General features: G+C 36.3%; 1 protein-coding gene across 2 annotated transcripts in view; it reads left to right on the top strand.

Annotated features, from left to right (window-relative positions):
• Nucleotides 1-14,105, top strand: part of LOC147012652 (delayed-rectifier potassium channel regulatory subunit KCNS3-like) — a 30,192-nt gene that overhangs the window by 1,725 nt on the left and 14,362 nt on the right. The gene's annotated exons all lie outside the window — the stretch shown is intronic.

Raw genomic sequence — 14,105 nt, 5'->3', positions numbered from 1 at the left:
TTAATTGTACATACTTTATAGACATACTCACATTCTAATTATACATACTTTATAGACGTACTCACATTCTAATTCTACATACTTTATAGATGGACTCGCATTCTAATTCGACACACTTTATAGACGGACTCACATTCTAATTATACATACTTTATATATGTACTGACATTCTAATTATACATACTTTATAGACGTACTCGCATTCTAATTGTACATACTTTAGAGACGTACTCACATTCTAATTGTACGTACTTTATAGACGGACTCACATTCTAATTATACATACTTTATAGATGGACTCGCATTCTAATTGTACATACTGTTGCGGCGACCGATACCGAGACACCAGCTTGTCACTCAGGGGAATTAATCCCCAGTTGTCCTTGATAGAGCCGGACCTGGGGCCACCGCTCACAATTAACGTTATGGTACGGTGGGTTGTTTTAGAACCATGAATGAACACCACCCAGTCAACCACGAGTTCCAGTGTCCACCGTCTAATTATTCCGTTTAACTAGAGGTCACTTGGTTACCTGAGCGGGGAGCGCGCCCTCGGCAAAGCACCAATATTATCTGATTAGATTTTAATTAGGGCGGCCGAGCGGTTTAACCGCTGGTGCGTGCCGACGATTTTTTGGTCAAATCTGTGGTAATTACCTCCCAGTCTATCTCGGTTCGAACAATGCGAGACCAATGAAGGAAAGGACAAACACGGACAGGTTGGAAATCGACAAATTATTTATTAATAATAAAATAAATAAAAAGAACTTTTTATTTGCTGAGGTAAATAAAGAATTTCAAAGCAAAATCAATCAAAATGCCAGGAAAGAGACAAAGAGCAGAAGCCTAACGGGAGTTGTTGACATACAGCTAAACACAGACAAGGGTACCCAACGGATCATTGAGGGGGAGGGGAGGGGGAGAAAATCATCTCACGCACCAGAAAGTCATCCGTGAAGCAAAAATGTTCTGAAATGCGTGCGTTCTTCTCACGTCCGTCGCCACCACCCAGCTTTGTCGTACAGCCTCTCACGGGGCAGCCTTGAACGCCAGTCCACACGCTCGCTTGCCGAAGCTCTGGGCAGGACGAACCGTCTCGCTGTTGGCACTGGCCAGACACCCACATGCGCACTTCCTTCTCTTCTTTTGCGCGCCTAAACCTTCTTCTTGCTCGCTTCTCTCTCGTACCACTTTTGTTCATGCTTTTTTATTACCTCGAACGTATCTCTTTCTTCTTCAGAACGTATCGTTTTCACTTTTTCCCCACTCTCAAAACGTATATCCTCACAGAACGTCTCCCTCGCTTCAGAACGTCCCTCTTTCACCTTTTGCTCTCCTCACAGAACGTTTTTTTCGCCTTTTCCTCTCCCAACGTCTCTCTTCACAGAACGTCTTTTTATATCTATGGGGTGCCGTCCGCCCCAAGCTCACCCCACCCCACTGGGGCATGGTTACCATGACTACCCGTGCGCTCTCAAAAAAAGGGGGGGTCGGAGATCGTGAAAGAATGCTGCTGAGGAAAAATGAGGGCGGGCTTCAGAGCTCGTGAAAGACATGTGTGTGAACATGTCTGTCGTAAAGAAAAAAACTTCCCATGAGAGAGGGGATCTATCCTTTACCCTTCTCAACACATCACATTCAAGATCCCATTAGACATGGGGATGGGGCTAATCTGAACATGCATTTAAGGAAATAACTGTCTGAGGACCTGGATGTGTGGATGCATTCATCAGACCGGATTCTAAAAATCCGTAACAATGCTTTATACACACTAACATTCTCATTGTACATACTTTATAAACGTACTCACATTCTAATTGTACGTACTTTATAGACTTACTCACATTGTAATTATACATACTTTATAGACACTCACATTCTAATTATACATACTTTATTGACGTATTTACATTCTAATTATACATTCTTTTCAGATGTACTCACATTCTAATTGTACACACTTTATAGACATACTCAGATTCTAATTATACATACTTTATAGAAGTAATCACATTCTAATTAAACATACTTTATAGACGTACTCACATTCTAATTATACATACTTTATAGACTTACTTACGTTCTAATTATACATACTTTATAGACGTATTAAAATTCTAATTATACATACTTTATAGACGTATTCACATTCTAATTATACATACTTTATAGACTTAGTCACATTCTAATTATACATACTTTATAGACGTATTAAAATTCAAATTATACATACTTTATAGACGTATTCACATTCTAATTATACATACTTTATAGACTTAGTCACATTCTAATTATACATACTTTATAGACTTACGTTCTAATTATACATACTTTATAGACTTATTCACATTCTAATTATACATACTTTATATACGTATTCACATCCTAATTATACATACTTTATAGACGTATTCACATTCTAATTATACATACTTTATAGACGTACTCACATTCTAATTATACATACTTTATAGACTTACTTACGTTCTAATTATACATACTTTATAGATGTATTCACATTCTAAATATACATACTTTATAGACTTATTCACATTCTAATTATACATACTTTATAGACGTATTCACATTCTAATTATACATGCTTTATAGACTTACTTCCATTCTAATTATACATACTTTATATACGTATTCACATTCTAATTATTAATACTTTATAGACGTATTCACATTCTAATTATACATACTTTATAGATGTATTCACATTCTAATTATACATGCTCTACAGACTTACTTACATTCTAATTATACATACTTTATATACGTACTCACATTCTAATTATACATTACATGTTTTGTATGTATCTAATTTTATTTTTTTTGTATGTATCTAATTTTTTTGTGTTTTGTATCTAATTATACATGTTTTGTGTGTAAGCTCTCATACGAGCCTCGACAAGGTATACAAAAAAAAAAATACTTTACAGACTTACTGACATGATAATTATACATACTTCATAGACGTACTCACATTCTAATTGTACATACTTTATAGACGTATTCACATTCTAACGAAACATACTTTATAGACGAACTCACATTCTAATTGTACATACCTTATAGACGTACTCACATTCTAATGATGCATACTTTATAGACGTACTCACATTCTGATTATACATACTTTATAGACGTACTCACATTCTAATTGTTCATACTTTATAGACGAACTCACATTCTAATTGTACATACTTTATAGACGTACTCACATTCTAATGAAGCATACTTTATAGACGTACTTGTGTCGTGGCAGAGAATTCATATGTCCCAACAAATTGAATGCGGGCCAACCAGCTCCGACCCAAAAAGGGCGAGCCCCTGAGCAAGAGGGTAGGCGTCGGATGCCCGTAACTCCGCTTTATTACGCACTCGATGCACTCTACAGGCACACGACCTACAAGACACTGCTAATGATACCACATGCTGCTACTGATGCTACTGGTGCTACAAGTCCCAAGGGGCCAGTCGGGACGTATGAAGCCACAACCACGTGACCACCACCACCCGTGACTCGGGGCTCCGCCCATACAATACAGTACTCACATTCTAATGGACATACTTTATAGACGTACTTACATTCTAATTGCACATACTTTATAGACGTACTCGCATTGTGATTATTCATACTTTATCGACTTACTCACATTCTAATTATACATACTTTATAGACGTACTCACATTCTAATTATACATACTTTTATAGACGTACTCGCATTGTAATTATACATACTTTATAGACGTACTCACATTCTAATTATACATACTTTATAGACTTACATTCTATTTATACATACTTTACAGACGTACTCACATTCTAATTATACATACTTTATAGACTTACTTACATTCTATTTATACATACTTTATAGACGTACTCACATTCTAATTATACATACTTTATAGACGTACTCGCATTGTAATAATACATATTATAGACGTACTCGCATTCTAATTGTACATACTTTTTAGACGTACTCACATTCTAATTATACATACTTTATAGACTTACTTACATTCTAATTGTACACACTTTATAGACGTACTCACATTCTAATTATACATACTTTATAGAAGTACTCTCATTCTAATTACGCATACTTTATAGACGTACTCACATTCTATTTATACATACTTAATAGACGTACTCGCATTCTAATTATACATACTTCATAGACGTACTCACATTCTAATTATACATACTTTATAGACGGACTCGCATTCTAATTATGCATACTTTATAGACGTACTCACATTCTAATTATACATACTTTAGAAACGTACTCACATTCTAATTGTGCATACTTCATTGACGTACTCGCATTCTAATAATACATACTTTATAGACGGACTCACATTCTAATTACACATACTTTATAGACGTACTCACATTCTAATTGTGCATACTTCATAGACGTACTCACATTCTAATTATACATACTTTATAGATGTACTCACATTCCAATTATACATACTTCACAGACGTACTCACATTCTAATTGTACATACTTTTTAGATGTAGTTACATTCTAATTATACATACTTTACAGATGTACTGACATTCTAATTATACATACTTTACAGACATACTCACATTCTAATTGTACACACTTTATAGACATACTCACATTCTAATTGTACATACTTTAAAGACGTACTCACATTCTAATTATACATACTTCACAGACGTACGCACATTCTAATTGTACATACTTTATAGATGTACTCACATTCTAATTATACATACTTTACAGACATACTCACATTCTAATTGTACACACTTTATAGACGTACTCTCATTCTAATTGTGCATACTTCATAGATGTACTCGCATTCTAATTATACATACTTTATAGACGTACTCACATTCTAATTATACATACTTTACAGACATACGCACATTCTAATTGTACATACTTTATAGACGTACTTGCATTCTAATTATACATACTTTACAGACATACTCACATTCTAATTGTACATACGTTATAGACATACTTACATTCTAATTATACATACTTTACAGATGTACTCACATTCTAATTGTACATACGTTATAGACATACTTACATTCTAATTATACATACTTTACAGACATACGCACATTCTAATTGTACATACTTTATAGACGTACTTGCATTCTAATTATACATACTTTACAGACATACTCACATTCTAATTGTACATACGTTATAGACATACTTACATTCTAATTATACATACTTTACAGACATACTCACATTCTAATTGTACATACTTTATAGACTTCCTCACATTCTAATTATACATACTTTACAGATGTACTCACATTCTAATTGTACATACTTTGTAGAAGTACTCTCATTCTAATTATGCACACTTTATTGACGTACTCACATTCTAATTATACATACTTTACAGACATACTCACATTCTAATTATACATACTTTACAGATGTACTCACATTCTAATTATACATACTTTACAGACATACTCACATTCTAATTGTACATACTTTATAGAAGTACTCTCATTCTAATTATGCACACTTTATTGACGTACTCACATTCTAATTATACATACTTTATAGACGGACTCTCATTCTAATTATACATACTTCACACACGTACTCACATTCTAATTGTACATACTTTATAGACCTACTTACATTCTAATTATACATACTTTACGGACATACTCACATTCTCATTGTACACACTTTATAGACGTACTCTCATTCTAATTGTGCATACTTCATAGATGTACTCACATTCTAATTATACATACTTTATAGACGTACTCACATTCTAATTGTACATACTTTAAAGACATACTCACATACTAATTATACATACTTTACAGACATACTCACATTCCAATTGTACACACTTTATCGACGTACTCACATTCTAATTATACATACTTTATAGATGGACTCGCATTCTAATTGTGCATACTTCATTGACGTACTCACATTCTAATAATACATACTTTATAGACAGACTCACATTCTAATTATACATACTTTATAGACATACTCACATTCTAATTGTGCATACTTCATAGACGTACTCACATTCTAATTATGCATACTTTATAGACGTACTCACATTCTAATTATACATACTTCACAGACGTACTTACATTCTAATTATACATACTTTACAGACATACTCACATTCTAATTGTACACACTTTATAGACATACTCACATTCTAATTGTACATACTTTATAGACGTACTCACATTCTAATTATACATACTTCACAGACGTACTCACATTCTAATTGTACATACTTTATAGACGTACTTGCATTCCAATTATACATACTTTACAGACATACTCACATTCTAATTGTACACACTTTATAGACGTACTCTCATTCTAATTGTGCATACTTCATAGACGTACTCGCATTCTAATTATACATACTTTATAGACGTACTCACATTCTAATGATACATACTTCACAGACGTACTCACATTCTAATTGTACATACTTTATAGACGTACTCACATTCTAATTATACATACTTCACAGACATACTCACATTCTGATTCGACATACTTTATAGACGTACTCACATACTAATTATACATACTTTACAGACATACTCACATTCCAATTGTACACACTTTATCGACGTACTCACATTCTAATTATACATACTTTAAAGACATACTCACATTCTAATTGTACATACTTTACAGACGTACTCAGATTACAATTATAAATACTTTATAGACGTATTCACATTCTAATTATACATACTTTATCGACTGACTTACATTCTAATTGTACATACTTTACAGACATACTCACATTCTAATTATACATACTTTATAGATGTACTCGCATTCTAATTATACATACTTTGTAGACGTATTGTAGTGTCGTGGCAGAGAATTCATATGTCCTGACTCGTTGAATGCGGGCCAACCAGCTCCGACCCAAAAGGGCGAGCCCCTTAGCGAGAGGGTAGGCGTCGAATGCCCGTAACTCCGCTTTATTATGCACTCTACAGGCACACGACCTACAAGACACTGCTAATGATACCACATGCTGCTACTGATGCTACTGGTGCTACAAGTCCCTCGTGGGCGAGTCGGGACATATGAAGCCACAACCACGTGACCACCACCACCCGTGACTCAGGGCTCCGCCCATACAATACAGTACTCACATTCTAATTGGACATACTTCATAGACGTACTTACATTCTAATTGGACATACTTTATAGACATACTTACATTCTAATTGTACATACTTTATAGACTAACTCACATTCTAATTATACATACTTTATAGACACTCACATTCTTAATTGTACATACTTTATAGACTTCCTCACATTCTAATTATACATACTTTACAGATGTACTGACATTCTAATTATACATACTTTACAGACATACTCACATTCTAATTGTACATACTTTATAGAAGTACTCTCATTCTAATTATGCACACTTTATTGACGTACTCACATTCTAATTATACATACTTTATAGACGGACTCTCATTCTAATTATACATACTTCACAGACGTACTCACATTCTAATTGTACATACTTTATAGACCTACTTACATTCTAATTATGCGTACTTTACAGACATACTCACATTCTAATTGTACACACTTTATAGACGAACTCACATTCTAATTGTACATACTTTATAGACGTACTCACATTCTAATTGTACATACTTTATAGACATACTTACATTCTAATTATACATACTTTATCGACGTACTCACATTCTAATTATACATACTTCACAGACGTACTCACATTCTAATTGTACATACTTTATAGATGTACTCACATACTAATTATACATACTTTATAGACATACTCACATTCCAATTGTACATACTTTATAGACGTACTCACATTCTAATTATTCATACTTTACAGACATACTCACATTCCAATTGTACACACTTTATCGACGTACTCACATTCTATTTGTACATACTTTATAGACGTATTCACATTCTAATTATACATACTTTATAGACTTACTTACATTCTAATTGTACATACTTGATAGACATACTCACATTCTAATTGTACATACTTTATAGACTTACTCACATTCTAATTGTATATACTTTATAGATGTACTCGCATTCTAATTATACATACTTTATCGACGTACTCACATTCTAATTATACATACTTTACAGATGTACTCACATTCTAATTATACATACTTTATCGACGGACTCTCATTCTAATTATACATACTTCACAGACGTACTCACATTCTAATTGTACATACTTTATAGACGGACTCTCATTCTAATTATACATACTTCACAGACATACTCACATTCTAATTGTACACACTTTATAGACGAACTCGCATTCTAATTGTACATACTTTATAGACGTACTCACATTCTAATTGTACATACTTTATAGACATACTTACATTCTAATTATACATACTTTATCGACGTACTCACATTCTAATTATACATACTTCACAGACGTACTCACATTCTAATTGTACATACTTTATAGATGTACTCACATACTAATTATACATACTTTATAGACATACTCACATTCCAATTGTACATACTTTATAGACGTACTCACATTCTAATTATACATACTTTACAGACATACTCACATTCCAATTGTACACACTTTATCGACGTACTCACATTCTATTTGTACATACTTTATAGACGTATTCACATTCTAATTATACATACTTTATAGACTTACTTACATTCTAATTGTACATACTTGATGGACATACTCACATTCTAATTGTACATACTTTATAGATGTACTCACATACTAATTATACATACTTTATAGACATACTCACATTCCAATTGTACATACTTTATAGACGTACTCACATTCTAATTATACATACTTTACAGACATACTCACATTCCAATTGTACACACTTTATCGACGTACTCACATTCTATTTGTACATACTTTATAGACGTATTCACATTCTAATTATACATACTTTATAGACTTACTCACATTCTAATTGTATATACTTTATAGATGTACTCGCATTCTAATTATACATACTTTATCGACGTACTCACATTCTAATTATACATACTTTACAGATGTACTCACATTCTAATTATACATACTTTATCGACGTACTCACATTCTAATTATACATACTTTACAGATGTACTCACATTCTAATTATACATACTTCACAGACACTCACATTCTAATTGTACATACTTTATAGACGTACTCACATTCTAATTGTACATACTTTATATCAGTTCTCATATTCTAATTGTACACACTTTATATCAGTTCTCATATTCTAATTGTACACACTTTATATCAGTTCTCATATTCTAATTGTACACACTTTATATCAGTACTCAATTGCAAAGAGATTACGTATAATACTGGCTTCCACCCGGTGGCATTTGTGGTGTACGTTATTGTGTTCAGACAGACAGACCCAAATGCAAAAAATACCCTCTGGAAAAGTCAGTCACCTGAGAGACTTGTGAAATAACACCCAATTTCCGAGCCAATATTTTTTGTCCACCCCTCACACGCAGCTGTTTATAAAGATCAATGTTTGTGAACATCTCACTGAAACGTCGACATAAATGTAACGTTGTTTTTCAGTGAAAGCTACTCAAGGTTTCTGGGTTGTATTCAGTAAGTACTGTAGTTTGTAATCGCACTCACTCTAACCTGCTTATTTCTGAAAAATTGCTGATTCGTGTGTGTGTGTGTGTGTGTGTGTGTGTGTGTGTGTGTGTGTGTGTGTGTGTGTGTGTGTGTGTGTGTGTGTGTGTGTGCGTGTGTGCGTGCGTGTTGTTCATAAAGCGTAACAGATTATCTCTGCTAACTCCCCTATCTCTCTCTGTCTGTCTGGTGTTTGTCTCCGGACGCGTCTGCGCAGTATTTGTGTCTGGAAGGGAGTTTGTCTCTGGACCGTATTTATAGTATGACTGGTAGAAAATGGATTTCAGACATTATTTTTATTTGTTTCCATCTTCACTGTTATTAGATGAAAAATCATTTAAATGAAATGAATCTAATTAATTAATGCTCCACCGCACGTCTGCCTTCCCTTCCCCCACCCCTTCTCGTTACCCCTCCCTACACTCTCCTTTCCCCTCCACTTCTTCACCATCCCCACTCTCTCTCTCGCTCTCTCACCCCCTTCTTTTTCTCCCTCCCCCCTCTAATGTTAACATCAGCAAAGTGACTGGTGGTATTTGCTGGTATACGAACAAGTGTGTGTGTGTGTGTGTGTGTGTGTGTGTGTATGTGTGTGTGTGTGTGTGTGTGTGTGTGTGTGTGTGTGTGTGTGTGTGTGTGTGTGTGTGTGTGTGTGTGTGTCTCTTCCACACACTGATACCTCGCAGACTGAAACTTTGCTTGCATACTAAGAAAACTCCAAGGAAGTGCAAAAGTGAAAATTGGGTGTTTGGGTCCATTAGAACACCCCCCTTCAAAGATAATTAATGGCCTTATTTAATTATCTCCTTTATCGGGCACATCCTTGGTCACAAATCTCTATGGGGTCTTGAGGAATATCCTAGGTAACCTCGCTGGGGTCTGAAGCTGCCAATTTTTTTGGCCTGTTCAACCATGCCTTGACTTGGAACAGGCCGCAACGATTTGTTCACGATAAAGGTTTTTTTTTTTTACTTTACTCACTCATATTATCGAATGCCTGTTCATCATAGCTACGAATTGCTGCAATGCTTATAAATGCCTGGAGACGTCGGCATTCGTTGCTTTATTTCATTTCCACACATGCGATCACCAAGAAAATCTCTTGAACTAAGGAGAATTCCAAAATTTAAGCTCCAGAATCGAACTTACAAGCAGCTCCCACTCCTAGAAAAGTGTTTATTTCTCCAATTCAGACATATAACATTTTGGGTGTCTCTGGGAGGTGTATGTTTTATATGACGGCTCAGTAAATGCTAATCACGTGCCAAGCGAGCTGTTTCTTAACAACCGTTTCATCAGAGTGTTTGAGCCATTTCACAAGTGCTCTCCAAGTTGTGCTGTCAATGTAACCAATTAGAAGTACGTTGCCCCCTTTGTTGGGTCCTACAGTCGTGAGGTGCCGTGCCGTTGGTGCCTCGGGAGGTGTCTCATCCGCTTAAAATGTGCAATATTATTTTTAGAGGACATTGTTTTGTTTTTACAGGTTGTTTACACACCTTTTTGTGTGATCTCCTTTTAATATAATCCACCCCTCACCTTGACATCGATACATATATAAAAACAATAAGGTCCGTCCGACCACGTGTTTGCCATGATCTGGCTGTAAAATAAAAGAGCGGAGATCGACATATTGTGTTCTGGGCCTTGATATATTTTTGAATTGAATTTTAGATCCTGAGTTCAAATCCCAGTCAGATGTTGAATTATTACCAGGTGGGGTTGACTCTGCTTGTCATCCTTCCGAGGTCGGCACGATAAGTACCAGCATGCTGGTATACTATGTCATTGTGGTGACCCGTCCAGGATTGTGTCCAATAGCCAAGGAGACTGCTTAGGCAGCACCAACGCTCTGCACAGAGTATGGTCCCATTGGTTGGATGGATGGTGGGCTTGGGACCTGTGGTCCTGAGTTAGAATCCTGCTCGCCATTGAATAAATACCAGGTGGGTATTAGCCTGTCAACCTTCAGAGGTCGGAAAAATAAGTACCAGCTTGTTGGGATGATTGAGCCATTCGAGTGTCTTGCGTCAGGTTGGTGACCTGTCCAGAGAGAGAGATAGAGAGATAGAGAGATAGAGAGATAGAGAGATAGAGAGATAGAGATAGAGATAGAGATAGAGATAGAGATAGAGATAGAGATATAGAGAGAGAGAGAGAGAGAGAGAGAGAGAGAGAGAGAGAGAGAGAGAGAGAGAGAGAGAGAGAGAGAGAGAGAGAGAGAGAGAGAGAGAGAGAGATATATATATATATATATATATATATATATATATATATATATATATATATATATATATATATATATATATATATATATATATATATATATATATATATATATATATATAGGTTGGGGTCGTGAAGTTAGCAGAGAAAATAATGTTATGCTTTATGAATACACACACACACTTTATTAGTATAGGAAGGAGGGTAGGGTGAGTAGAGGGATATCAATGCGAGGAAGGGAGCGGGAAGGGGGTGTCGAAAGGGAAGACAGCTTGAGGGGAAGGCAAGGCAAGTTAAGGCAGTGTGAGGGGAGGGTCCAACCAGACATAACCATCATCAGGATGATAGGTATGCTTAGGGGGTGGAGGGAGAAAAAGAGGGGGGAGAGGGGTGGAGGAGCGAGGGAGCGAGGAGAGGTGGGGGACCGAAGAAGCAGGAGGAAGCAAGGAGGGGTGGGGGAGGGAGGACGGGCAAAAAAGCAGGAAACAATGCATAAATAAAAACATTAAAATGAATCATTTTTAATAAGTGTTGTCATGATTAGGTTTGGATGCAGTCCATATTGCTTGGAGCAAGCATATTGAATTGTGGCAGGCTGTCCAGTTGAGGATGGAGGCAAACGAGCTTGCGAATTTTCAAAAGAATTTCAGAATGGAGACTTGAGTGGCTGCCTTCATTTTCTGTTCATAGACCTCCTTGAAACATTTCAGGACATTATCCATCTCCCGATGCACATTGGAACTTCTCATGCAGTCAGGATCGTGCTCATCACGAACCACTCGCTCAGAATGACGGGGCGCGAACCACTCGCTCAGAATGACAGGGCGCGAACCACTCGCTCAGAATGACGGGGCGCGAACCACTCGCTCAAAATGACGGGGCGCGAACCACTCGCTCAGAATGACGGGGCGCGAACCACTTGCTCAGAATGACGGGGATAATCATGATGAAAGATCTGCACAAATAATGTGTTCAAACCTGTGAACTCAATATTGCTAAAACACTATCGTAACCAAATTATTAATTTTAATTTTGTCCCCGGATTCTTGATCATCATGACAGTGGAGAAGTTTTTTAAAATCTAAATTGCTCTCATAATGCATGTGAATCGAGAAAATGATGATAAGGGAGGATTACAGGAGAGATGAAGGAGGGTGCAAGTAGGTGTGATTAAAGGGTGGACAGGGAAGGACCATGCACGGAGTATATGGATGGGTGGAAATGGGGGATAATGAAATTCCGCCATGTTTGCGTACACAATAAATGTGTACCCTTGTTAGTTGCTGCAATGATAAACCCACAGTGCAAGTGAATGAGTTGTTTCAGCCATCTGGCCTTGTGTGTACACCTACCGCATGACAAACTACAACACCTTATTCTTGTACAACAGGTCAGGCCATCTCTTCTCTTCCGACTACAATCCCTTGCAACACAACAGTCACAACTTAATTCGGCATTCAAACTTTTGGTGCCGATCCGATCGCCGTTCCGGATGAAGCCAAGGTAGGAGTTTGTTCATAGTACCGGCATGTAGTTGCTCACTCCTTTCAAAAGGCGTCTTGGGATAGGTAATGTGCATGAAATGCTTGTGGACTGTGCCAGCTTTATATCCCCTCAAAAAGGGAATGGGGTTATAGGGAATAAGGTGTGGGAAAGGGCAGTAGTTTTGTTGCCAAATGATGAAGAGTTTGTAAATGCAGAAACTTGCATATTAGTGAGTCAATGTGGTACTTAGACCCCAGAGTAAGACTATCTTTCTTCCAACAATGTAGTTGCACATGACTGCAGATTGGACAGCCACCTCATAAGTCTCATCTTCTGTGATGCAGCACATACCGTGCACAGCTTGTGGATTAAAGTTCACCATTGGATTCCATTACATTGACAGTCAAATCTAAGTATGTGGCATTGAGCTAACTTATGTCTTGTAGAGGAAAAGGAGGATTATTACTGGAGTCGGGTAGGAAAACAGTAGCATCACTAAAAATAAACAATTATAAATGAAACACAGGAATCGAACCCAGGTCCTCTGAAATGTACTAGTGCTCTGGTATGGTTCACCAGAGGATCTGGGTTCGATTCCCCATCTGGACGCATAATTTTTCCTACATATACATAAGTACCCACTACACACGGTCTCCTCCGTGTTGTCATCTTCATCATTCCCTGTACTGCCCTAC

Source organism: Eptatretus burgeri, chromosome 14 (assembly GCF_056783735.1).
Source record: "Eptatretus burgeri isolate ZD-2024b chromosome 14, Ebu_testis_v1, whole genome shotgun sequence".
Taxonomy (NCBI): domain Eukaryota; kingdom Metazoa; phylum Chordata; class Myxini; order Myxiniformes; family Myxinidae; genus Eptatretus; species Eptatretus burgeri.
This window is presented reverse-complemented; position numbering and strand designations above follow the sequence as displayed.